We start from the raw sequence: 27,624 nt of genomic DNA on the forward strand, positions 1-27,624 counted from the left end.
AAATGTAACTCCAGACCTCCAGCCCATCCAGAAGAAATCCAGGGGACAGTGAGATAAAGGAAGTCAGAAGCCACCCACTGGAATTCTGATAGCCAGTAAATAAACAGATAAATAAGGATACATAGAAAATCAGAGGAGAAATAATCTCTCAGGTAAAAAAAAAAGAGATCACCATCATAATGAAGGACTTGCTTAGAAAATCTAGAGTAGACATACATTTAAAAAAAGAAGATCTTAGGTAAATAATGGAAACCATGAATACCAAAAATAGGAAAGAAATGGAATCCATGAAAGAGATTCAAACAGATACCTAGCAAATTAAAAACTCCATTGAAAGTTTGCAAACCTGAATAAACAAAAGTGAAGACAGACTATCAGATCTAGAAGACAGGACTGTTGTTAGCTATCATGAAAGGAAAGATCTCTTAAAAATAACAAAAACCAGGCTGGGGATTTAGTTCAGTGGTGCCACCACACATCTCACAAGCACAAGGTCCTGATTTTGATTCCCAGTACCAAAAAAAGAAAAAAAAAAGCAAGAACCATGAAAAAAATAACCCAACAGCTATAAGATAATGCAAAGAAGAAAACGCAAGTTTGATCAGAGTCAGTGAAAAAGCAGGAGTCAGTGCAAAGGACCTAAAAAAACCTGTTCACAGGAGTAATGGCAGAAAACTTCCCAAGTGTGGAAAAAGAATTGGAAATTCAGATAAGTGAGGCATACAGAACACCAATTATCCATGGCCAAAATAAATCTACACTAAGGCATGTAATAATCAAAGTCCCAGAAATTCAGCACAAGAACAGAATACTAAGAGCTGTGAAAGAAAAGAAGCAAATCGCCTGTAAAATAAAGCCCATCAGAAGCACAGCAGACTTCTCAACCCAAACCCTTAAGTCAATGGGAGCTTGGAGTGAAGTATTTCAAGTCTTGAAAGAAAGCAACTCTTGGGCTGGGGATTTAGCTCAGTGGCATCACTCCTGCCTGCTAGCACAAGGTCCTGAGTTAGAACTCAGTCCTGCAAAAAAAAGAAAAGAAAAGAAAAAGAAAACAACCTCCAACCAAGACTGATGTACCCTGCAAAACTATCTTTCAGAATCAAAGAGAAATAAGATACTTCCATGACAAAAAACCACTAAAGAAATTTCTGGCCACCAAATCAGTTCTACAAAATATTCTAAAAGATATTTCAGAAAGAGATAATAAAGACCACAGTTCCAAGAACAACAATCCAAAGAAGCCACTGGGCAGGGCAAACAATTAAGCAGAGGGGAAAGATGGAGAACCAACAACAGGAAAATAATATGACATAGTTAAACCAGTACATGTCAGCAATAATGATCAATGTAAATGATCTCAATTAACCAATAAAAAGAAACAGACTGGCAGAATGGATGAAGAAACAAGATCCAACAATTTCCTGCATAGAGGAAAAACATTTAACTCAAAAAGAAATTCATAGACTGAAAGTCAAAGGATCAAACACGATACTTCATGTAACAGGAACTTGGGGAAAAGCAGGGATAGCTATTCTATTTGCAGACAAAATGAACTTCAAGCCAAGACTGATCAAAAGAGACAAAGATGGTCACTACATACTTGTAAAGGGAAAACTCCAAGAAGAAGAGATAACAATCACAAATATATATGAACCAAATAATGGTGCATAAAACTTTATAAAACAAACATTAATGGACATGAAAAATCAAATAAGCACTAGCACAATTGTACTAGGGGAACTCAATATCCCACTATCACAAATAGACAGATGAACTAGAGAAAAATCAACAAAGAAATATTAGAACTGAACCAAACCTACAAACAAATGGACTCAGCAGATGTCTACAGGGTATTCCATCCCCAAACATCAGAATACACATTCATCTCAGTGTGTATGGGACATTCCCCAAAATAAACCATGTACTAACTCATAGAACTTGCTTAAGTAAATGTAAAGGAATTAACATTATCCCATGCATATTATGAAACCATAGTGTAATAAAATTGGATATCAAGGGCAAAAAACCCAAAAAAACTTCATAAACACCCAGAAATTAACACCCTCCTGAACAACCAATGAGTCACAGATGAAATTAAAGAAGAAATTAGACAGTTTCTATAATTAAATGATAATGCCAATACAACAACCCAGAACTTATAGGACACAAGGAATTAGTCCTATGAGGGAAATATTTAGCGATGAACACTCACATCAGGAAAAAGTGAGCTCAAACAAACAACCTAATGTTGAACTTCAAATTTCTAGAAAAAGAACAAGTCAAGCCCAAAGCTTCCATGAGGAAGGATATTATAAAGATTAGAGCAGAAATGAATTCAAACAAGACAAAGAAAAGAATACAAAGAATCAATGGCTTGAAATGTTGGTTGTTTGAAAGATTAAATAAAACTGCTGACAAACCCTTAGCCAACTTTATCAAAAGAAGGAAAGAAAAGGCTCAAATCCATCTTATTAGGAATGAAAAGGGTGAAACCATAACAGATCCTGCAGAAGTAAAGATCATCAGGCTGGGGATTTAGCTTAGTGGTTTCACAGCCTGCCTTGCTAAGCACAAAGACCAGAGTTCGATCCCCAGTACCAATAAATAAGTAAATAGAGATCATCAATACCTATTTTGAGAAACTTTATTTGAGTAAGATGGAAAATAGAAGAAATGAACAGATTCCTAGATACATATGATTACCAAAGCTGGATCAAGAAGATATAAAAATTCTAAATAACCAAATAAGTCAATGAAATTGAAAAGGTAATTAAAAACTTACCAACAAAGAAAAGCTGAGGTACTTATAGATTCTCTGCTGAATTATACAAGAAATTTAGACAAGATTTAATGCCACTACTCCTCAAATTCTTTAATGAAATTGAAAGGAAAGCAATATTCCCAAAGTCTTGCTTCTAGGAATGACTTTGGGAATATTACCCTGATACCAAAACCAGAGAAGGATCCAACCAAAAAAGAGAACTACAGGCCAATCTCCCTAATGAAAATTAACACAAAAAAAAAAAAATCCTCAGTAAGATACAGGCAAACAGAATGCAGCAAATCATCAAGATTATACACCATGACCAAGTAGGATTCATCCCAGGGATGCAAGGATGATTCAACACACACAAATCAATTAATGTAATACATCATATTAACAGAGCCAAGGACGAAAATCATGATCACCTCAAAAGATGCAAAAAAGAAAAGAAAAAGCATTCAACAAAGTCCAATGCCCATTCATGATAAAACACCTACAGAAAAATTAGAATAGATTTTCTTTATCTTAATCTCATTAAAGACATCTATGACAAACCATCAACCAACATCATAATAAATGGTCAAAAACTGAAAGCTTTCACTCTAAAATCAAGAACAAGAGAGGGATGCCCACTATCACCACTCTGATTCAATATAATTCTGGGAACACTGGTCAGAGCAATTAGACAAGAGAAAAGAGTACAGATAGGAAAGGAAGAAGCTAAACTATCATTATTTGTAGATGACATGATACTCTACATAGAAGACCCCAAAAACTCCACCGAAAGACTTCCTGATCTAATAAACAAATTCGGTTGTGTAGGTGGATACAAAGTCAACACTCAAAATCAAAAGCATTCCTGTACTTAAATAACAAATTTACTGACAGAGAAATTAGGGAAAACATACCTTTCATAGTAGCATCAAAATATAAAATATTTAGGAATCAACCTAACAAAGGAAGTAAAAGATTTTTACATTGGGCCAGGGATTTAGCTCAGTGGTTCTGCCGCCTGCCTTGCAAGGGCAAGGACCCAAGTTCCATCCCTGGTACCAAAAAAACCAAAAAACAAATCTTTACATTGAAAATTACATTACTCTGAAAAAAGAGATTAAAGAGGATATCAGAAAATGGAAAGATATCTCTTACTTCTGGGTAGGAGGAACCAGCAAACTCCCCAAATTGTTATTCAAATTTAATGCAATCTCAATCAAAATACCAATAGCATACCTCACAGAACTAGAGAAAACATTCCTAAAATTCAGTTGGAATTAGAAGAGACCTAGAAGAGCAAAAAACATTTCTGGGCAACAAAGGCGAGGTTGGGGGCATCACAATCCCTGACTTGTAATTATACTACAGAACTACTATGATAAAACAGCATGTGTGATTACAGATATTTTTGTTTTGTTTTGTTCTGTTTTGTACTGGGGATCGAACTAGGGACCTTGTGCTTTGCGAGGCAGGTGGTAGCACCACTGAGCTAAATCCCCAGCCCTAAAACAGCATGGAACTGTAAAAAAAAAAAAACCCAAAAAACAAAAAAAAACCCAAAAAACACAAGACTCAAGTATCAATGGGACACATTAGAAGATGTAGAATCAACTGCAAACATACTCAGCTGCCTTATCTTTGACAAAGAGGTCGAACACTCACTGAAAGATCGATAGCCTCTTTAATAAATGGTGTGAGAAAAGCTAGCTTTCCACATGCTGAAGACTAAAACTAGACCCATGACTCTCACCATGCACTAAAGTCAAAATGGATAAAGAATCTAAATATTAAAACTGAAACACTAAATCTTCTGGAAGAGATAATAGGTGGAAATTTTGAAGAGATAGGTGTAGACAAAGACTTCATGAACAAAGCCCTGATTACATGGGAAATATTGCAATGTATCAACCCCTGGGATCTCACCTTATTAAAAAGCTTTTGCAGAGCAGAAGAAATCGCCAACAGAATAAAGTGACAGCCAACAAACTGGGAAAGAATTTTGCTAGGTGTTCCTTAGAAAAAAGACTGACAGCAGGAATATATAAAGAACAAAAAAATCAAACTCTCCAAATTTAAAGACCCAATTCAATAACGGGCATCTGATAAGGAGACACACTTCTCAGATGAAAAAGTACAAATGACAAATGAATATTTGAAAAAATGTTCAACATCACTGGTCATTTGAGAGTTGCAAATTAAAACAATGCTGAGATTCCATCTCACTTCAGAAACAATGGCTATTATCAAAAAAATCAACCAATAATAAATGCTGGTGAGGCTGTGGGGAAAAATAAACTATTCTCCACTGTTAGTGGATGTGCAGATTGGTTCAACCACTGTGGAAATCAGTGTGGAGATTACTCAAAATCCCCCAGCTTTTCTTCCCAGCCCTTTCTTCATGAAATCTCCTCCATAACTGCTACTTCAGGGAACAAAAGGAAACATAGACTTGTGTCCCAGTTCCCAAAGGCTTCCACTGGCATGGGACACAAATCCCTTCTATTTTCATTATCTGGGCAAAGAAAGTCATGTAATTTACCTAAAGTTCAAGGCATGGAGAAAGGTCCTCCAGAAGCGAAGGGAAGGGAAGGGAAGGGAAGGGAGCCAGAAATACTAATGCATAGCAGAAATAGCTAATGCCAGGAAATGGACTAGATAGATTTTCAAATCTGTTCCTATTATTTCATGTATGCTTTCTTCTTCTGTTATAAAGCCCATGAGTTCAGGGTCTATCACATGTACATTGGATTTATCCCTCATAACCCATAGCTCAGAGCTAGGCACATGACAGTTACTCAACAACTCAATGAATTAATGATATTAAGACTTAAGAACAAAGTGAAGTGAGTGTGCTATGTCTAAAGTGTGCAAATTAACTTTTTTGAGAGAAAAATGAGAGATGGAGTTGCTGTTCTAAAGAGAAAAACATGTCTTCCAAACTGTGTCACCAGTTTTGTGTGTTTCTGAAAATTACAGAGGGACATACACATATCAGCAAAGTAATTAAGTATGCTTGAAGGTGGTGCATTGTGGGCTTGTTTCTCTGAGTCACTGGCTTTTTACTGTAATATGAACATGTGAGCACTTTCAGGGTACTGTGACTGTTGTGGGATAAAGGTTTAGGTTTAGAGCTAAAAATGCAATTTGCTACCTTGATTTGCCTTTGCTGAACAGTGAAGCCAAAGGATGAGATCACTAACAAAGTCAGCAGCTGAAGGGAGTGGCTGGGCCTGGTGATGTGGAGTTTCAGAAGAGTCAGAATCTAATCTGCGCCTTCATTTGCTTTTGTAATCTAGGAGGTCAAATTGGAATGATTTATTCAGTGGGGAAGAAAATACCTCCCTAGTAAGATTGCCAAATTTGCACTTGTGACTAAAATCTTTTATTTGTAAACTTCCAAATAAGAATAAATAAACTCTAGTTTCATCAGGAAAGGCTCGTGAATGTCTTTCCAGACATTATGGGATGCCATGCATGACCATGGAAGATGAGGTGTTGAGGGGAAAAATTCAAACTAAATCTGGGATAACCACCTATTGGATGTGTTAAGAACGGGAAGAGAGTCTGAGAGTCATGGGTCCAGACCTCCCCAGGTCCAAAGCCCACCATGTGAAAGGAATCCAAAAGCAAACCAGTTCTTTTTCCATCCTGTACCAAAGCATGGAGCATCCGCTTGGCGTGACTCCTCATCTTCTTCAAGTAACAGGTAAAGACATGAGCCTGCTGGGTAGATGTGCTGCTATCAGATATGTAGTCAAAAAAGATCCAGGGTGGCAAACAGTAGCAAGAGGGTAAGGGAGGGTGTAACCTGAGTCTGAAAATCACATAGGGAGGCATGAAGTAAAGGAGCTACGTTAATAGCAAACAATCAAAGGTAGTTGGCTTTGGTCTGTTTTCTGATCTCTTTATACCTTAGATGATAAAGATACGAGGAGAGAAAGATCTTACTCAAGTTTACATCCTCATTACATAGTCAGGACTTGGCATATGGCATATGCTCTCTAGATGTGTAGAATAGATGAATAAACTAATGGGAAACTCATCCCAGGCAACATGGTAAGTAGGGAAAGCACTGGGTAGGAAGACTTTGTGTTAGTGTAAGCTAACTACCAACTAGCTTGTGACCTTCCACAGGTCCCTTTGCCTCTCGAGTTTCCTTCAGTGATATAGAGCACAGCCAGATGCTTTTTGATATCATTTTGTAGCGTGTTATTGGTGGTATCTGCATGGACAGTAGGCCTCTGTGTTTAGATAGGGAACACAGGATATTTATGGGAAGTTTGACATTAACGATAAACCATGACCTTCTAGCTAATGTTTCTTACTGTCCTTTTCCAGACAGAGAAGAAAATGAATGGGAAAGACCATTATCTGAGCTGGTAATTCTTTTTGATCCCTGCTTGCTGGTTGAGCACCAGGAATCCAAGCTTTACCTACATTTTGAATGCCAAGCAACTAGCCCAATGTACTTGAGGCACAAATATGTTTATTTGTTAAGCTCTATTATCACTTTTAACTTTTTTCTCTCAAATATAAAAAGTAGGGGAGCCATTTCTCCTAATTTTTTTCATATTTACTATCCCAAATCCAAAAAGACTCCAAAGCACCTCTTGAACTAAGAGACAGTGGGGTAAATTATGGTCTAAAAATGCTAACTACCATGTCATAACAGAATGCTTATAGTGCAGTACTGTGTTACTTTCTCATTTCTGAGACATAATATTTAACATCCACAATTTAAAGTTGGAGAGATTTATTGTGGCTCACAGTTTCAGTAGTTTCAGTCCATGGTCAGGAGGCTCAAATGCAGATATACTATGGTGAAAGGTCCCGCTGCCGAGGAAAACTGTTCCAGTCATGACAGCCAGGAAGCAGAGAGAGAAAGAAGGAACAGGAGAGAGAGATGTACCCAGGTCAGAACCTGACTATACCTCACCTCCTAACAGCACACTGAGCTACTAAACTCATCAGTAAATGAAACAGCTGATGAATACAGCAGCCCCATGATCTGGTCACTTTCCAACAGCCCCACCTCTGAGTACAGGAGAGTTGGGGGAACATTTTCAATCTAAACCATGACAAGCACCAACTTGATTGGCTTGGGAGCCATCCAAGGGTGGTAGTACAACCCAAGTCTGGAGGATGGTGTAGGTGAGTCATGGGATCTATTTCCGGTCCCTTGCCCTTTCCTTTCTGGTGCTGTTCCCATGCTCTGCTTCCTGGCTGCCTGAGCCGAATATAGGTGCTCTGCAAGGCCCTTCCACCATGATGTTCAAGCCTTAGAGCCAGCTGAGTCTCCTGAAAGTGTGAGCCAAACTAAGCCTCTCCTTTAAACTCTGGGTGACAAGTGTGGTGCACCTGTGTTAAGAAACCTGACTAATACAAAAAGTCTGTACAGAATCCAGCAAAGTTAGAAGAGGAGAATGAAAATCTTTTTCAGATTTTACGTGAAGCAGTTATTCAAGAAAAGTCTCTAAGAGAATTTGTACATCTTGTCCAACTCTACAAAAATAATTCATAAGAACTTCTGGCTCTCTCCTGATTATAAGCTCTATTGGAAAGTAGGTCTTATGTTCTTATCCTCAATTTCATAATGCTATGTGGTAAAATTTATATTTACTTTAATTTGTATTTTTATTACATCTTTGTTCAAAATGTAAGCGTATGCACTATCCGATATACACAGGTACTATTTGCAGGTATTATTTATAAATATTCCAGATGTTTTCTAGGATACCACATATGCATCTGTTTTCCAAATGAATTCTATGATAAAGTACACATCTATATGTTCAAATATTTTTGTACCTGTTCAGTGGAGTACCGCAGCTCAGTTTTGTACTGCATTAGTTCCGCAACACGAGGGAATTTCTATGTTTTTTTTTTAAACTCCTGGACAGGCCAAAAAAAAAGAAAAAAAAGCCTGTAGAACATGAAATTGCCAACAGTGGTACATACTGACACATCAAGGAAGAGTTTGACTGAAACTCATGAAAGCAAAGAAATTCAGAGTTAAGGTTAAAATTCATTACTTAACTCACCCAATGCTGCCCTGCAGGGAATCTCAGAGCGGCGGGGGGTCTCTCATCCCATCTGCACAGCAGCTCTGGGATGTGAGAGCTGATGTGAAAATGTTAGGCTTCATTTTGACTTTGTTCCTTTGAGCAAGTCTGGCACTTCACCTCCATGCTACGTTGGAAGTGAATGTGTAGTGTGTTTCCTTTTATTCCTCTCCCCTTCCCCCTTCCTTCCTTCCTTCCTTCCTTCCTTCCTTCCTTCCTTCCTTCCTTCCTTCCTTCCTTCCTTCCTTTTGTACTGTACCTTAACAAGCTTTTGATGCTGCTCTCGGGAAGGCTAATAGAGTTGCCTTGGGGACTTGAACAACAGCCCTGTGTATGCTGCATAAATTTCTTTTAGCTGCAGGTAAACCAAAAGTTATGTTAAGTGAGAAAGAAAAAGTAACAGCTGCTGAATTCTTTTTGCTAGCCTGAGGAGACTTGATGCTGCATGTAACAAGCTGATTGGCAAAATCTTAACTTCCTCTGACCTGTAAAAAATACGAAGGGAAAATCCTCAGATTTTTTTTTTTTTAGAAGGACCATTTTTTACACATAAAAATAGCAGGCAGTGAATTTTCTTTTTCCTTTTTTTTTTTCCTGCCTTGCTATTTTTCAAGGAGAACGGTTTGGTAGTAAAAGAATAAATTGAAAGGAACTCAGGTAGAAAGGCCCCGAATACTGGGAATGTAATTTTACAAGACCCGTTGCCTTTACTCTGTGTTTTTCTCCTTGAAGGAGATAACTCGATTTTATACTTTACTGTCTTATTAACAGAATGCATTTTGGAACTCTGCCATTGCTAACAGTATCAGAAGGATTTAAGGCTGCTGAAATACACTTGAAGATTTAATTCTGCTGACTTCAGCTTGGATCTGAAGTAAAATCTAGCCATAGATTAAGTGTTTAGCACTGTGTATTGCAATTGGTGCTGCTGGTCATAAAATACTCATGTCTATTTTGGTTTCAGACAGCTCTCTGTAGGCTTCCTCCTCGGTGCAGCACAATGCTGCTTCCCAAATGAGGCTATTCTCTATAAGGCTACCCCTTATATAACTCTTTTTATAGACTCGAGCTTCCACTCTTGTGCAATTCATTATAAACTCCCTTGTGCGCTCGGCGATAACAAACATTGGGTTAGTGAGAAGAGTCTTCTAGGGAGGAAAGCCTGTATTTCCTCCCAGACAATATTTAATCTCATAGCAGCACTGACTAATAAAAGCAAAAGATCAATACAAAGCTGTATTGCTAGGATGAAAATTTACTAACATAGTCATTCATATCACAGGAACATCTGGTTAAAGCTTCAGGGCTCCCTTACTTTCTTAGTTATGATTTTATGAGTCTCTCCAGACTCCTTTTTAGGATTTTAGCAGGCATTTATAGCAGGCTGGACATTTTAATCTTTTTAATGTGGTTATCTGATCTACACTTGGCTTTCTCACACTGACTGGTCATCTTCACTTCTCGCTTATTGCACTTGAATCAAGTTATGATAAGCTCATACTGTAATAGCCCCTAGTCCTAAACAGGCCTAACTTCCTGTAAGTGGCCTCCTGAGCTGCTATTTATGGTCATTTCTGTGAGGCACTGTTTTTAAAACCTTAGCATTTAGTATCTTCTTCCTATCCCCATGATTTGGAATACATAAGGACTATTATAAATCATAGAGCCAGGCCTGTAGATTATACTCTTTGCTATAAGAGATTTCTGAGCCCTGAGGGGCAAGCCAAGGAGTTCTGGTCTATAGCTCCAAAACAGACAGATATGTCTGAGGCTGACCAGATGACTCTGTGCATGTGAGAGCCCAGTACCACTCTGGTTCCCAGTTTTTAACACGGCTACATGATGTGGAATTTGTGCATGAGTGAGCTTGGGTATATGTTGTGTGTGAATCAGCATTTGGTCCCTTTGACAGTCACATTGATTTGAAAGTAGTAGGAGATAAAACTGTAAAATCTTCAAGATAAAATAAACATAATGGCCCAATGTATAGAAAATAAATACAAATACAGCTGTATATCTAATGTTTCAATACACGTAGCCACTAGGATACTGCAGATGTAGGAATAGTACCCATATTTTTGGTTCCTACTATGAATAGATCCCTCCACACACATTGGCATACTTAGTTTTATAGTTATCTGACGTAGACATCATCTGAACTAGGACTTGCGTATTGAACAATTGCTGCAAGGCCACCACCCAAGCAGATCAATATATTTCTATTTCATCAATCCCTTGTGATGGCTTACTCATGATGTCAACGTGACTACATTAAGAAGCACCAGTTTGCCTCCAGGCCTTCAATCTCAGGCTGGTACTGCACCCCAAATCCCTCTTTTTCTGTGGTTTCCAGCTTCTTGGGCTAAGTAGCTACTGGATCTTCTGGCTCTCCAGCACACAGACAACCATTGTGGACTCTCTGGTGTCTGATCCTATTAGTCTACCTAATAAATCCCTACACAATTATACACACATTTTCTATTGATTCTGTTCCCCTAGAGAACCTTAACTAATACACTTCTCATAATAATTCTGTGAGGTAATTGGTATTATTACCCTCATCTAGTAAGTTGGAAAACTGACTCTCAGTAACATTCTTGCATCCACCTGCTGTCAAAGGGCAGCAAAAGAATCTAAACCCTGGTACATCAAATTGCACGGTGTTCCTGCACCATGAACAGAATTACTATTTCAGTGACTGAACCATGCATGCATGAACAGACATGTTATCCTCCCAAGATCTTCTAAAATTCCTTTTCTAGTTTTCAGTAATGCCAGGCTACTTATTTCCGTTAAAACTAAGCATGTTGAACTCCTTTCAGAAGATACGAGCTATCACAGATCTTGGGATACAAGAAACAACTCATTAATTCACTTACCAGCACATTCTTCAGGGGAGGAAATTGAAATACAGTTTTAACTTGATTACTTCATTCCATCTTAACTGGACTGACCAAGGAAATCACTCACAAATTCCCTTCTCTCTCCTTCAGAGAAGCCTTGATCAAGCTGTGAAAAACCCACTTTACCCCTTTAGTATGTAGGGGTCAGATAAAATGGAGAGACTTTTGTTTGCAGATGGGAAGGCTCTGTCATGCATTTGGTTCTTAAAATTGGCTGCCTGGCACAGAAGATGATTTAAGTAAAGCCGGAGTAATTTTCAAAACTGAAATTTAAGCTGTTGAGCAGCATGTGTCGAAGGCCATTAGTCTTGGACCTCCAACACTTTCTTGGCACCTATTATTAGCAGCTCAACTGTTCTTTGGTCACATTAATTAGCTTGATTGTCCTAGACGAGGATAGATGAAGTTAGGAAGCTCTGGCAGCCCATCCTACACAAATCTCCCCTCAGCATCATTCTGAGGGACATTATGGATCAGAAATGTTCAGGGATGGAATAGCCAACTTTCCCTCACTAAGATGACCAGGAAGCCTACTCTGCTCAGAGAGTTTTGGAGACTAACGAAGGCAGAGCTGCTAGGCAGAGGGAAGGTGGCACAGTGAAGACCAGCCCAGGCAAAGGACCTTCTTCTTTCTAAACCTCACCATCCTCTATCATCGCCCAGGCTGTTGTGTGGTGACACATCCCCCTTCAGGAGAGAGCCCAACTGCTCCAGCAGCTGTGCCCCAGGAGGCCACCAGATCCAGATCCTGACAGCTGGTGAGGCTCTGTTCAGCCAGCTTTGACCTTGAGGTGCCTTTCAGTGCCAAAGAGGGGGACACAAGGATTGAGTTTCTGAGCACTAGAACTTGACATGGCTTCCAAAGACTGACTCATAAGAACACACATATGGCACATATGGCACAGAAGGATTTAAAGGATTTTCTTATTAGCCAACAAGCACACTGTTCCCATTCTTTTTGCATCAAAAGAAGGAATAGAGTCCAAGTTCTTCTCAGGACTGGAATCATCCTTATTATTCCCCTGCCCTGACACCACCATGTAAAGGATTCAGTTATCAAGGCCAAGAAGTCCAGGTTGAAATGATGGCTGGGGAAGTTCCTTATCAATGATATTTGTCTTGGGGGTGAGGGTGGCTGTGAGGGGCAGGAGGAGCAGGATCAATACCCTCACATGGGGTCATGGGTTTTTGGCTTTAGCAGCAGCATTAATTTCTAATAGAATCAGGTCCCTGCAATAATTCAGCAGTCAGCATGGGATACCGATTGTCATTCTCATAATTTCTGACATCCTAAGGGGGCTACAGCAAGGCTCTGGAGTCACAGGTCTGAGCTCCCATTTTAACAACAATATTTTAGCAGTGGGACTGTCTGAGGACAGTGAAGTAAGTTTGCACAGGCTAAACTAACTCACCCTTAAAATCAGGGCGATAAAGCCAATTTTGCAGGCTTGCCACAGAGCACTGAATGAGATAATGTCAGTGAAGTTCCTAACACGGGTAAGGTCTTCCTCCGTGGAGCTTTTCATAATTAATAAGATTACCCTGTCGGAGTCGCGGTACTGATGCACATACAAAGTTCTCTTTTGCCTCTTAAAAGGACGCTCTCGCCACCAAGATTCCCCCCAAGTGTTGGGGACAAAAAGCCCCTCTTCTTAGAATTGCTGAAAAGCATCTTTCTGTTTCCCAAATTCCTAGCTCCTCCCTCAACACCCTGTCAAAACATCTGGCCCCCTTTGTCCTGAACTTTCCCTGTCCTATGAAAACCAGTCCCCATCACAAGCCATTTCCTGTTGACCTAAACATTTTTTATTTACTTTTATTATTCACCTTAACACTTCAAGATGATTAGGGCTGAAAGGGTAAGAACAAAGATAAAGGTTGGGGTTTTCTTTCCCAGAAGCGACTTTGATTCGGACAACAACAGAAAAAATAATCCCAAATATTATATTTTAGTCTGCTAAGAATGAGGAAAGTATTATTTTTGAAAATTTCCCTCCTTGGCTCAAGGTTAAGAGTTCAATAAGTAAAGGCTGGTGTTTGGCAAAGCATTCTCAGTGGGCTACTGTTGTCATCCTTTATCCAGAACATTCTCCCAGCCAGGTGCACACAGAATTGTTACACAAACTCTGTCATCTTGCTGGGAAACAGAGAGATTTGTCAGGAATTCAGGGTCCTAGTAGTGCAAAAGTGCATGACTTTTTTATTTTTCCCACAGCCAACCCTAGTAGTTCCTCTAAGATAAATTGCTTGAAGTAGAACTCCCAGTAAAGGGTGGGTCTGAATGGGGACCCAGATACTTCATGAGTTTTTGTTTTGTTTTGTCTACACAAACTATCCTTGGCTGTGGATTAGGCCAGTGCTTATTACAAATTCAAATCCTATCTATATATTGTTCATGGTTCCTTTGTGTCATCAGGAAATTAAAGTTTGCAGCTGGCCCTTCATCTTGGCTAATCATGCGGACATAAAGTCCTTAAAGGCCCTCGGGGTGGCCCCTGTGGGGGTCACACTCAACATTTCTCTTCAGCAGGACATTGTTCTTCAGCTGTGTTTTCATCTTTTGCCCCTTGGGTATTAAGCTCCTGCTGCTTTTAGCCCCAGCATCAGACTGTCATGTGTCATTTTATTATCTCCAGTCCAACACCCACAGGAAGCCATGCCTTCCTGCTGAGCCCCGCAATCCCTGGAGAAATTTCCTAGGTGGCAGGGCCTTCACCAGCTTCTTGGGATGGCACACAGGGGCCAGCTGGAGCTGCCTTTGCCTGGCTGAGGGTCTCCAGTCATGCGACTCCAACAGGAAGGATGGTACTTATTTTACTTCTTTGGCCCTGTTGGGCAAGGCCTGGCTACAGGAGGGCAGCTGCCAATTTGCCTGCTCCTCTGAAATTGATCAGATCTGCTACACAACCCTAATCCTCTCTCTTGGATCTTTAAAATATTGCCATTTTTCTTTGCTGATGACCATATTCTCTCTGACATCCTCAGATTGATAATGGTTCTAGATACATTATCAATATATTGAAATTTGTGAGTATATTGGGGATGTACATGAACATAAGTATCCATTTTCTAAGAAGCTGGGGAAAAAAACTATCCCCCTAAATATTTACTCCACACTTACACACTATGCAGGTACAACCACACCCACTATACATCTGTATCAAGGTACAGCCTTTCCTTACATTTCCATCTGAGACAGGTCAGAGATGCAAACTATTTTACATATCTCCCACAAAGTTGTGACCATTTTATTAAGTTGAGGATAATTTGTTCTTTTGAAAAGCAATCTCACTTTGTTTTTTATTTGCCTTGGAATTTTATCCCGTGGACACCAGGCACTGTCTCATAGTGACATCATCCTGGCTGGAATTTGGAAGGAAGACAGCAGTGGGAGAAGATTGCATCGCATAGTCTCCAGATCTGTAAAGCAGAAAGGTCCAGGAAGGCGGACACCAAAGTTGGTGAAACATATTTCTTTTGACTTGATAAAAACATACTTCTTTCCAACACTCAAGGGTCACTTCTTCTCTATCTCTTGTGATATCCAGGTTTTCACCACCCATAAATTCTATGTCCTTGTGTTCTAACAGAGCACCTACTATAAGATTTTGTAAGCAGACTTGTTTACATCTCTGCAGCACCACTGTACAGTACCTAAGATCAGGGATCACGTCTAAGTCAGGATTGCCTTTGCTTTACCTAGAGTAGTGTTGGTAATGAATGAATGAATGACAAAACACATCAGTGTTCCTTTTACTCCAGATCAATCTATGACCCTTTGTAACACTAGGTTTACAGCCAGGAAGACTGTAAATCAGTGAGCTCTCCTTTTCTACCCTCATCCTTCGTGAGAACTTTCTAAGCTCACCATTCTTTCCCAGCCTCATGCAGACGCTCCCTTTTCACCATACTATGTCTCTCATTCATGGTTTAGTTTGCAGCTTCAGCTCAAATGTTACTTCCCAAGAAAGTTTTCTTCCCTAAAGTTTGTTCTCTTCAGCTTTCACATATTGCCATGCTCCACGTGTGCCCCAGTAACTCATGGCACTTGATATTCTTGGAACTCCAGGACCAGTCTGTCTTCTGAGGGCAAAGGAAGGAGTGGGTCCTGGATGAGACCGGCCTGGAGAGGGGAGGGTGAGTGAGTGCACTGGGCATGCTAAGCTCCTTCTTCCCTCTCATTGGTCAGTAGGCTGGACTCTTGGGAAAAGTGTGAGCGACAGAGAGAAAGGCTGGAGATGCTCCTTTGAGTTCCTCATGTAGAATGAAAAGTCCTTCCTCCTTTTGAACTGTAATTGGCACCTGCCTTGCCCCTAAACAGTTGCTTATTTAAAATATAAATGCAAGGAATGCTAACCTTGTCCTCACTGTGCTTCTGCACCCAGAAGTTTTGGTCACAAAATCAATAATAATTTGTCAGTGGAAGGAAGGAAGGAAAGAGCAGAAAAAGGAAAGGAAGGATGGAGGGATGGAGGGATGGAGGGAGGGAGGGAGGAGGGAAGGAAGGAAGGAAATGTTTCTTCACGACATCCTTAGTGCTCCCATCAGGTATATGACAAAAATAGATCTACTTTAGATTTAAGAAGATAGGATTGTGTTAAAATTGGAAAAGTTTTCTTTACCATACATGAACACACACGCATGCACAAATGTGCACACCAAATCTATAGGATCCAATATTTTGATGTATTTTGATTTCTGCTTAGAGATAGAAAGCTATAACCTCAGACAACAGTTTCCCGGTTTCCTAATGAGAAAGGTAATGGTCTTTAGATCCATACTATGTAATAGATTCATTAAGAAGTTCAATGACACTGTACTTCCAAAGCATCAACCATCAATGTTACCTTATTTTTACCGCTGGGTCTACTATTTATTCATTAGTTTAACAAACATGGTTTTTGGTGTTTGTTTGTTTTGTGGTGCTGTGGATTAAACCCAGGGCCTTGCACATGCTAGACAAACACTCTACCACTGAGTTACATCCGTAGCCTTCTCTTAATTTTGTTTTGAGAAAGGGCCTTGAAAAGCTGCCCAGGCTGGCCTTGAACTTTCAATCTTCCTGCATCTACCTCCCAGAGTGCTGGGATTACAGGTTTGAGCCACAACAAACATGTGTGGAGTCCTCATTGAATGCAAATCCCTATACTTTGTGCTGGAAATAGCCACATGCATGGCACAGTTATTGCTTTTAAGAAGTGTGCTACCCACTGGAGAGCACAGTCAGTGGACAGGCCACTATAATAGATTGCAACCAGAAGTTAAGTGGAGCAAGTGCTTGAGGCTGTGATGACCCAGCATCTTGAAGGTCAGTGGCAGCTACCCAGAGAAAAGGACACCTAGGAGGGAGAAGACAGAGAGGAGGATGGAGACAAGATGTGGGAGGTCATCCAAGTAGATGGACTGGTGTGCACAAATGCTCAGAAAGGGGAATAATAAAAACATGCCATTGCATGGAAGGAAATTGGAAAGGTCTAGTCTACCCACATAGGTGGGGAACTCTCTCCCCTGTGCTTCTGCAGAAGAGAGTAACACAGAGATCTAACCCAACAAATCCTGCTTGGGATCTTTTGAGAGCCCTCTGAAAATTGAGGCCAAATCCCTTCCTCCTCCTACCCAATTCATAGATGCACTCTTTAAATAGAGACCTGCTGGTTAAGGAGATGAAAAGTTATACCAAGGATCAGGTGGATAAATGTTTGAGACATATGATGACCTTGCTTTTGAAGGACTTGTCTCATGAGATGTAGCCTTTCCATTTCCCCCTTCTATTCTTCTCCCCAACTTAGCTTTTCATCTTTCTTATTCTCTTCCATTCACATGATACTTTTGGCAGATGCTATTGGCCTCCTAACCACCCACTACTCTCTACTATTATCACTGTCAACACTCTTCAAGGTTATTGACCTTGGAGTTGGCCTGCTCTTTACAGAAGGGAGTCTGACCATCCTATCTCAAGCAAAGGGAGTGAATAATATCTCAAATGATCTAAGTCCTTGGGGATTTGAACCAAGTGACTGCTATATAATGCTCTCCTTACAGAAGGCGGGGTCTGTTTATTTGCTTTTTGTTTGGGGGATGGGATATAAGATAAGGAAGTCCCTATATTTTATTCTAATTGTGGCCACCTACCAAAGGTATCTGTGGCAGTTGCATTGAACCCTGGAGAGAACCAGCCTAGGTGAAAACAGATGAGCTAAAGGGGTCAAAACTTAGAGAGGAGCAAACCCTATGGCTTGAAAATCAGTTGTAGTCAAACCATCCAGTCCTGGAGCCATTTAACCTCCGGACTTCTCATTACTTCTTAAAGCCACTTCTACTTGCTTTGCTTGTAGCACGCTAATTGATACACTGGCCTAGAGACTATTTGACCAAACCTTCTATTTTAGGGACAAGAAACTCAGCATTCAAGGAATAAAAAGATTCACTCTGTGCCTCACAGATACGGAGCCATGAACAGAATACTTCATGCTTGTACTATTTTTCACCACACTAAGCTGTTTTTGTATAACCAAGTGCTCAGCATGTCTCCAATTGAGTATATGAAAATGTTTCCTTCCTTCTCTGAATATGATATCTTCTGATTCATTTGTTCATTGCACATCTACTTTTCTGTCTGCTGAAAATAATATGGTGCACAAAGCGGACTTTTATCCTTGCCTTATGACCCTAAACTTAAAAACTTCATTATTCTCTTTCTGCTTCTGCAAAGTTGGACCTCCAGCCTAAAAAGAGAGAAGGATCTCAAGGTCAGCAAGCAGAAATGAAAAAGGAAAGACTTACAGCTAGGGAAATAGAGCCATCTATTTGGTCTGGGCCAGACAGCTGAGTGGGAGATGAGAAGGCCAAAGGGCTGGTCCCTCTGATGTGGCTTTGTCCCTAAGGAACCATGGGGAGAGGACATTTGAAAGCTGCCTTGCCTGCCAGGGCTTTGTTTGCTCCTCTGGGACAGAGACAATTTGGCTCAGTTTTGAAGCATTTGAGAAATAAAATAGCCTTAAGTGTAGCTGGGAAAAGACAAGCCCCTAACTCTGGAAGATGAGATAGATTGAATGCCAATGGCAGGGTCCCCAGGGAATGACTTCGAGTTGAAGGTAAACAAGTTAAAACTTATATTTGGGGACTGCTTCCCTTGGGACCTCAGATTGCCTGCAGCTCCACTCACAGTGGAATGTATCCTGAGGCATCCAGGAAGCTCACATTCCCCTCCTCTGTACTCCCGAAGGACAGGGCACTGCCAGAGCATTGCCTGAGACCATCTCAGCCTCAAAATTGGCTAAACAAAGACTCTTTGCAAATTGACAAAGGTTTTCCTTTTGGCTCAGTCTGGTCTCTTGATAATTTAGAAACTGAATGCAGCCATCTTGGGCTTTTCTACTGAGAAGGAAAAGGAGACAACTACCTAGACCAGAAGCTTAGTGAAGGTAACATGTTCTTTCAGCCACAGAATACTGTCAGTGTACATTCCGCACCCTCTGATCCTGAGCTAATGTTTTGATAGAGAATAAGAGAGATGAAAATCAGCACTAAGATGAGAAATTACTGAAAAGAAGATGGAGCACAGAGGCAGGAAGGAAGCAATCCTCTTTCCATGCCACCATCTAAGACTCCCTTTGGAAGTGTGGGATGAGGGATTCACCTCAGTTTAGTACTCTCAGCTACAGCTTTGAATTTGGTAGCTGGAGAGGATAAAGGTGTGGGTCATACTGGAAGCAGGTTCACCTCCCTAACCCCGGGGAGGCACTCACTAAGTAATTGTTGAATGGACACAGGTAAGAGTATAAATTGTTAATGCTATTCTTAATGAGTATGCTACCTAGTGGTGAGGAAAGAGAAATGATTCAATGCTCAAACACCACAAGGCAAGATAGCCAGTGACCTCCTCATGCCTCTTATCATTAGGTGTGTTGGTTAATCAGTTATGGGTGAGCTAGGAAGATTGTGACTGGAAGAATGGGGAATCCAAGTTATGCATGTCTAGGAAGGGTGAAAGAAGTGGAAGCTTCTTTCATATGTAGAGCACCTATAGTGGACCAGGAAAGAGCTAGCCATATTCCATATTTACTTTAAATACCAGGCTTTTCTGTCCAGAGTGAGGACTATGAGGCTAAGCACTTTGTCTGTCACTCTGTGGCCAACCACAAGGCCAGGATTCAGTCTCATATATGCATGACTTCAAAGTCCTTGGGCATTGGGGCACCTTGCTAACAGACTTTACTCTCATTTCTTCTGCATAAACAGGGGCATTGAGCTGAGTGGTCTGGGTGTTCTTCCGCTGGATAGGTTGGCAAAGATGCAGAGTGTATTCTTTCTTTCTCCCTAAGGACTGACTGATGGCTTCTCCATACTTGGGTTCTATTGCTCTCTGCAGTGCCCACTTCCAAGCCCTCCCAAGCCCATATATTCCAGCTCAGTTCTGTGTACCAGTACTTACATTCTTTAGCCATCACCTTTGAAAGCTGACAGGGAATCCATGAGGGCATTTTTCACCTACCGGATCTCCTGGAGCCCCAAAGATACCAGGTTTACTCTGGGTTCTCCTGGTCCTGTCATGGCTGTTTTAAATACCCCCACACCCTCTTCATGCCTGACCTCCATTCTCCTCTACATCTTTGATTGGAGGACTGGGGATGACTGGGGCACAGGTGAAGGATCATCCAAGGGTAGCTGCCAACTTCAAGTTCTAGTTCAACTTTTTATTTGCCAAAAAAGTGCCATATTCAGTTAGGGTGAGTGTAGCTTCCTAAAAACACAAGAGCTCAGATTTAGGCTTTTATCCATCCTTTCACATGGTGGCACTAGATAGCCTTGTCTCTTAGTCTAAATCCAAGAAGATGGTATACACATGGTCATCTTGCCATATCCTCTAAAAAGTCACTGCTCATTGAGTATTTCGCCTTTTAAATTTCCCAAGTTATACAGTCACAATAAGGCTCAACCTAAGATGAGCCACAGCTGTCCTCAGGACAGAGGAGCCCTTACTCAGCACAGGCTGGTGTCCCAAGATGATAGGAACCGAGTGAGAGGAGTATCACCCCCACTTTGAGCAGCAGTGGCACCTTGGAAAGCCTGACACCAATCACATGGTCTTGGCTCTTTTGGTAGAATTCCTACTCTTGTCTTACAGTTATAATCCATTTGTGTTACACACGTGGAGAGAGGTTCAAGGGCATCATCGATTGGAATGCTAAATGTCAAATACTGGGTAGAGATAATTTGGCAAATCCATTGTTTTTGGCCTTAATTGTGCTTCCTGTATGTATCATTCCCACAGGAAAAGGAAACTGTAAGTAATCATTCCTGGCCTTTATGGGCTTCTCCTATCTCATGACACAACATTTCACGTGGTGCCCTGTCTCCTGCAGTGGGTCACCGTGAACATTCTGCCCTTGACTTGGCCACCTTACTCTGCATGTCATTATCAGACTTCTGGCTGCCTTATTCCTTACTCTGCTTATATTTAAAATTTCCCATCCAGTTTCCTCACTCCTGTAAGTTTTGCCAACCATATGCTTGTCGTGCCTTTGGGGGAATGTTTAAGTTTAACATGTAGAAAGCTACAATATCAGGAACTGTGTTGGCAACTCCTACACAGTGTTGAGAAAATTTACCCTATTACATCAAAATTGTGGTTATTTTACACACTGTCGACACCAATGCTTGGCTTCTAATGGATGCTTTTCTTCCTTCAAGCTGGGATAAACTCTCCCAGACTCTCACCGAGACATCATTCTTTCCTCGTCTTCCATGTAGCTCCTCTCTTTCTGTCACGAGTGGGTTTATATCAGATACACGGACTCATCTGCTCATTTAAGGCCACTTCCTGATTCCCTCTGCACTGAATTTTTTTCCCCTCAACCTTCCACCTATTATTTCCAAAGGGAATCACCCCACACTGTAGCCACGGCAGGCTGCTTCTCCACTGCATTCCAAGATAAGGCCATCGAATTTGGCCTCACTCAATATCTCTTAACTTTTGCCCTTAGCATCCAGACAACTCTTCGATTCTCAGGATGTTTGCCATTGAACTTCCTGTCTATATAAATACGCTTGGGGAGTCTCTTGCTCCTCTGGCTTGCTTCTACCTCCCCCCAGAGCTTCCCTTTCCCTTCCATGCCGAGCAATTATTCTTATTAATTATTCCAGCTAGCAGTAATTATCAGCAGTACATTCCCCAAGCCACATTAATAACAGAAATCTCTAGGACACTGAGGAATCAGCTGGGAGGCCCCCTCCACCTTCTGATTTGCCTGGCACTGCAAGTTACCCTCTCTGCTGCTTGTCTGCCTCCCCCCAGGTTGCTCTTACTGTCCCCAGTTGCAACTGTCTCCAGCCCTGTTTGGTGGTGTGACAGTACAGGGGAGTGTGATCTAGATCTTCATGGTTATGAGCTCCACGTAGCTCTGGTAGTATGTGCGTGAGTCCTCACCACGGCTGGGCACAGTGCTAGCCCTCAACCCTTATTTGCAAGGGGTTTACATTTGTCTGCATTCTCACTCATTGCTCTTTTGTCTTGACTGTCACTTGTAAATACTTTCAATTCTCAATAACAGATCACTGGTGTATTTATTTTGTTGGAAAAATATAAAAAATTAATTTGACTTACACAAAGATTAGGAAGGGTTGGGGATTTGGCTCAGTGGTTCTGTCACCTGCCTTGCAAGTGCAAAGACTGGAGTTCAATCCCCGATACAAAAAAGAAAAAATAAAAATTTCAGGAAAATCAGACAATGAAAGACATTCTTTTATTTCATCTTGGAAAATTTCGTTAATAATGGCCTTCGGTGAAATGAGGCTGATTCACTACAATATTCTGAAAGACAAAAATAAATGATCAGAAACACAGAAACAAGGTAGAGCCAAGTTTGATCGGCTTATATTTCTTTGTGAGTAACTTCATGTACTAAAGTGAACGCGTGTGTTTGAGAAGTGACATGCACAGTGTTTGCTAGTGGAGTTCCTAACAGTGATTTAGAAACCATCTGCCGGTTGGAACCTGCTTCTTTTTTTTTAGTCCAAAGCAGCAAAGTTTGAAACACTTACACTTGGATATAGTGTCAACTCTGACTTACTGCAATTGCAAACTATCAGCAAGTTTCCAGAGAGGCTGCAGTGCAAGGTGCTAATTTGCAGATGTTCTAAGCAAAGATCTTACTAGTAAGTCACTACAGACAGCACATGTGGCAATGGTAAGAATCAGGTGGAAAAGAAAATTTAAAAAAAACAAAACAAACTTCCAGCATTGTCAAAATAGTGCTTCTATCAGTTGCTGCCAAGTGAAAAACAAGAGATAAGCTAAGTTTTGGGACAGAGTGGGACAAGTTGGGGTGTGTGAAGCAATCTGAAAAAGATAAAAATTGAAAAGTGTCACTGTCTCACTTAAAGACACTGGAAGAGCAAAAGCAATGGGAAGCGAGCTGCTTTTTGACACGAGCACGCTGGCTCCCACTATGAAATACCGATGCATAATTGTTGAGGCCAGTGGTAAAAATTCAGTCCTTTGCAAATTTATTTAATTTAAATAAGCCTCCCCAACATTGGGGAAATGTGTTCTCTCAACGTGCTTCATTAGTGTAGCTTACACCACAAAACTGGCTGTATTGAGAAAGATTGCACCATTATCAAATAATTAGGAATGCCTTAGCAGGTGCATACACTTACCTTAGTAATTAAACCCTTGTTAAAACACCAAAATCCAGAGACTTTAAATGGTTGCGGCCTCCCAAAGGAGGTAGCCCAGAAAGCGATTCTATAAGGTAGTGTCATTTGGGAACAGGGACATTGAGCAGAGTTTCTTTACCTCTCGGGATGCTTACCAAGCACATCTGTGCACATCATGCGATGCAATAAAAATTGCAACGACGCTGCTAGACAAACACCCACTGCACAAGATGCCGGGCAGCCCCCGTGCCATCCTGCTTGGAAGCCACTCTGGTGTAACTGGGCTTTGTGTTCCCATTGTTTCGAGCGTGGTTCGTGAGATAAAGAGAAATAAAAATGAGAATCCGAAATAAGGGCCCACCCTATTCTCTTCACTTTAGGGAGAAAAAGGGACCTGGTGCCAATTTCTCATCAAATGCTTTCATAAAATTCGACTTGAGGTTTTCCTTTGACAAAACGAAAGATTGGGAAGCTATGCTCTCCCTTGACACAGTACCAGCTGAGGCATGGGCCCAGGTAAACATGACAATGATCACCACATCAAGAGCAGTTTCTTAAACTCTTGCTACAAGGAGTGTTACAGTGATCCATATAATTACAGATCAGATTCATTTTCTGATATCTGGTTGTCTGTACAAGAGCCCTCCTTCCATATAGAAATGTAATTGTGATAAATCTGGACTCAACAGCCATGGGGCATTCTGAAGATGATATCTAGGGGTTGCCATGACAACTCTCTAGAATTCCTGCTGTCTTTTCATGGTGGAGTTCCTAGGTAAAGCCTGGAAGGTATCGGAAATAAATCATCAAAAGGTAGGACAGCTGGAATTGGTCCATGGAAGAAATCCAAGTGTATGAGTCCATAAGTTCTGTGGTAAGGAGGTTGTCACTTGAGGATAAATTTCCATCACTTTGTAGAACTTGGGCTGAATATTTGAGGCAATAGGACTTTTATGGAACTCGATGTTCCTGTGGCAGTGATACTAATCGCTTCAGCCAACCAATGATGTAATCGGTCTTTTACTGGGAATAAAACATTCCACATGCCTGAGACATGCATATGTCTCAGAGGCTCAGTGGACACAACTGTATGGCAAAAGATAGAGTCGATCCAATAGAGGCAAAGTGTTCTCCTGTATAACTGTCTGGACCGCAGAGACCACTCTGGTCTGAGTAGCCTTGGGACGCCAGTCACAGGGGTAGGAATTATACCCTGCTAACTCTGACAATTGGCCTCATGCATCTGAGGCTGACTCCTAGTTCCAACACACATTTCCTTGTAGACCTAGAAAAATCACCATAGCCGTTTCCCACTTTCGTAAAAAGGGGATAATACCCTCAGCTATCTTGGTGATGTTGAGAATTGAATAGCAAATCTAAAGCACTACCACAATGCCTGGTGTTTATTTAACACTCAATAATTTCCTCTTCCTTCCTTCCTCCCCATAAAAATATAAAACATAATAGGAATGCAAGACATATTGTGTTATTATTCAACTCTAAAATCTGTAGATCATCAAGCATTGCACCAGTGGGCAGACCAATACTTCTGTCTCCCCTTATACTGCACATAGCAACGGAGCTTTTTGGTGGGTAGAAGGAAATGGTGGTAGATTATCAGCAACATCAGCTGATACCAGCACATGAATCTCATGTGATATTTTAGAGGAAAAGCAGCTAAGAAGAGCATGGAATTTGAATTGTCCATATTTTCATGCCCCTTTATTCTGTCCAGAAATAAAGGAAAGTTTGATGTAACAAAAAGAGTACTACGATTATTTGAAATCACACCCTAACTCCAGACCTGCATATTTTAAACATATTATTCAATCAAACAAAGCATTATTTCCACCTGTAACATAGTACATTCACTGGAACAAATATACTACTTGTTTATACTTTAAACTTTTAATGGATGTATAGCATACATTCAGAAATGTGTACAACCCAGAAGTATTATATAGTTTGATGAATTTTTACAGATGGCAATGATTTTATATTTTAATGGCATTTAAATATACACTATTATCATGGGTTAGTATACTTGTGTCTTTGAAAATGTGATTATTAAAATTTTTAAATTCAAAAGCTAGAGCTTCTGTGATTTTTTTTCCTTTTGGTATATTTTAAATAAAGCTGCAGTAATTTTGATTTTTCTGTCCACATTCCTTAGAATGGTAATCCATATACAGATTCCCAAAACTGTCACAACCTCAGTATAGAAAACCATTTCATCACCCCCAAAGATCTCTCTTCTCTTCCTTTGTAGTCAGTGCCGGCAGCTGTTGATCTGTTATGTCATGTCACCTTATCTTCTCACAAATGTCATAATACAAATAGAACCTTAGAGCATGCGATCTTAGGAGTCTGTCTGCTTTAACTTTCCACAGTGCTTTTGTACTATATCCACCTTGTTGCATGTATTAATAATTCCTTCATTTTTATGGCTGAGTAGTTTTCAATCACATGGCTGTAACAGTCTGTTTATCCATTCATCTACTGGAAAAACGTTGAGGGTGCATTCAGTTTTGGAAGACTATATATAACATGATAAAATGCACAATTTGAGTAAATACAAGCTTTCACTGCATTAGGGTAAATATATAGGAGTAGAATTACTGGATCTAAACCATTTTTGTGGTTCTACTAAACCACTCTAACATTAATCTATGCATTGTTTTGATCAATAAACTCTTGGGTTAAGCAAAACTTCAAATAGTTAAGAGTTTGAATTAATCTATTATAGTTCACATATCAGAAGTTGCATTTTTATAGTTTAACATTCTATGCTATTTTATCATTTTGATAATTTTCTAGTTTAGTTATTATAGCAACAAACACATTTTGAAGTATGTTAATTGAAAACATTCCTCTACAAATTTGAAAGCAGTTGCTGACATTATGATGTTGTACCCTTATTTCTATCTTCTAAAACCCAGGCCATCTCCTGTTTAACTACAATCCTATTATTATATCCAAGAAAAATAAGATTAATATTAGGTTTGTGGGATTTTTTTTTCTCTTGGAACTTTAAATATTTCACTGCTGTACTAAGTCTCAGAAGACTGGTTGATACTTTCAGTGTTTAGCTTTTCTCTATAATGGAGTATCAACTTCTAAGCTTTTTACAAGCTAGTTCATAATTGGTAAATCCTTAGGGACTGATTTTTGAATTTCATCTGTATAGAATCAATATTCACATTTCTTCAGTTATCCTAAAATGATCTTATTGTCTTCAAAACTCTGGTATCCAACAAAGCTTCACCCTTTTTGTTGGGTTGTCATATCTCTTTAGTTTCCTTTAAGTTAAAACAATCACCCCTCCTTTTTTTTTTTTTTTTTTTGTTTTTAAGGTAAAAAAAATGCCCCCCCTTTTTTTTTTTTTTTTTTGGCTTTTACTACACTGAAGCATTTAAAGAGTTTAGACCTATTATGTTGTAGATTTGTTTCTTCATGGTTAGACCAGGTTAAATGTATGACAAGATTATTACATGAATGATAACATACATTTCCCATAGCATCACATAAACAATGTGCCTTTGGCACATGCCAACCATTGTGCCTTTCTTGGTGATGCTAAATTTGATACTAATTATTCACAAGGTCTCTTCCTCATAAAAACGCACTTTAACTTTTGTAATTAATAGATAATTTGTGGTGATTCACGTCTGTCTGGAAATCCTGCTTCCCAACAACTCAATAGTTTTAGTATCCTTGACAGTGCTTGCTTAAAATTACTAACTACATTGCTAAATGGTGGTTTTCTATCTTTATTCATTTGTCATAAAGAATAACTTCCCACCTCTTTTGTACTTGCTTTCTCTCTCACCACCACTGTCATCATCATTCATGCAAAGACCCTTTGTTTTATTTGCTTGTTGTTATTTTTGTTGCTCTATTATCTCCACTCAGCCAGTAAAGATCCCTTCAAGGCAGCTATGGGTGGGGCCTGTTGTCATTTTGACCAAGTCTTTGAGCACCTTGTTGCTTTCTGGCACAATAAGACACCCTGGGTTCACCTTGTACTTCCTCTGCCCTGGCTTTGGAATCAGCCAGGGCTGGACTGTCATTTAGAAACCAAGATCTGGGACACTGATAATACCATCTGGGGAGAGAGTGATCCAGCCATTTGCCATACGACTCTCCAAGACCAAGTCTGCATCTTCTGCCTAAAGCACATCTCAGCGCAGCTCCAGGTAGGCCTCTCTCCACTCCCACTGCCAGTGCCCACTTGGCCCCT

The sequence above is a fragment of the Fukomys damarensis genome, unplaced genomic scaffold (assembly GCF_012274545.1).
Source record: "Fukomys damarensis isolate Sample0158 unplaced genomic scaffold, DMR_v1.0_HiC HiC_scaffold_30, whole genome shotgun sequence".
Taxonomy (NCBI): domain Eukaryota; kingdom Metazoa; phylum Chordata; class Mammalia; order Rodentia; family Bathyergidae; genus Fukomys; species Fukomys damarensis.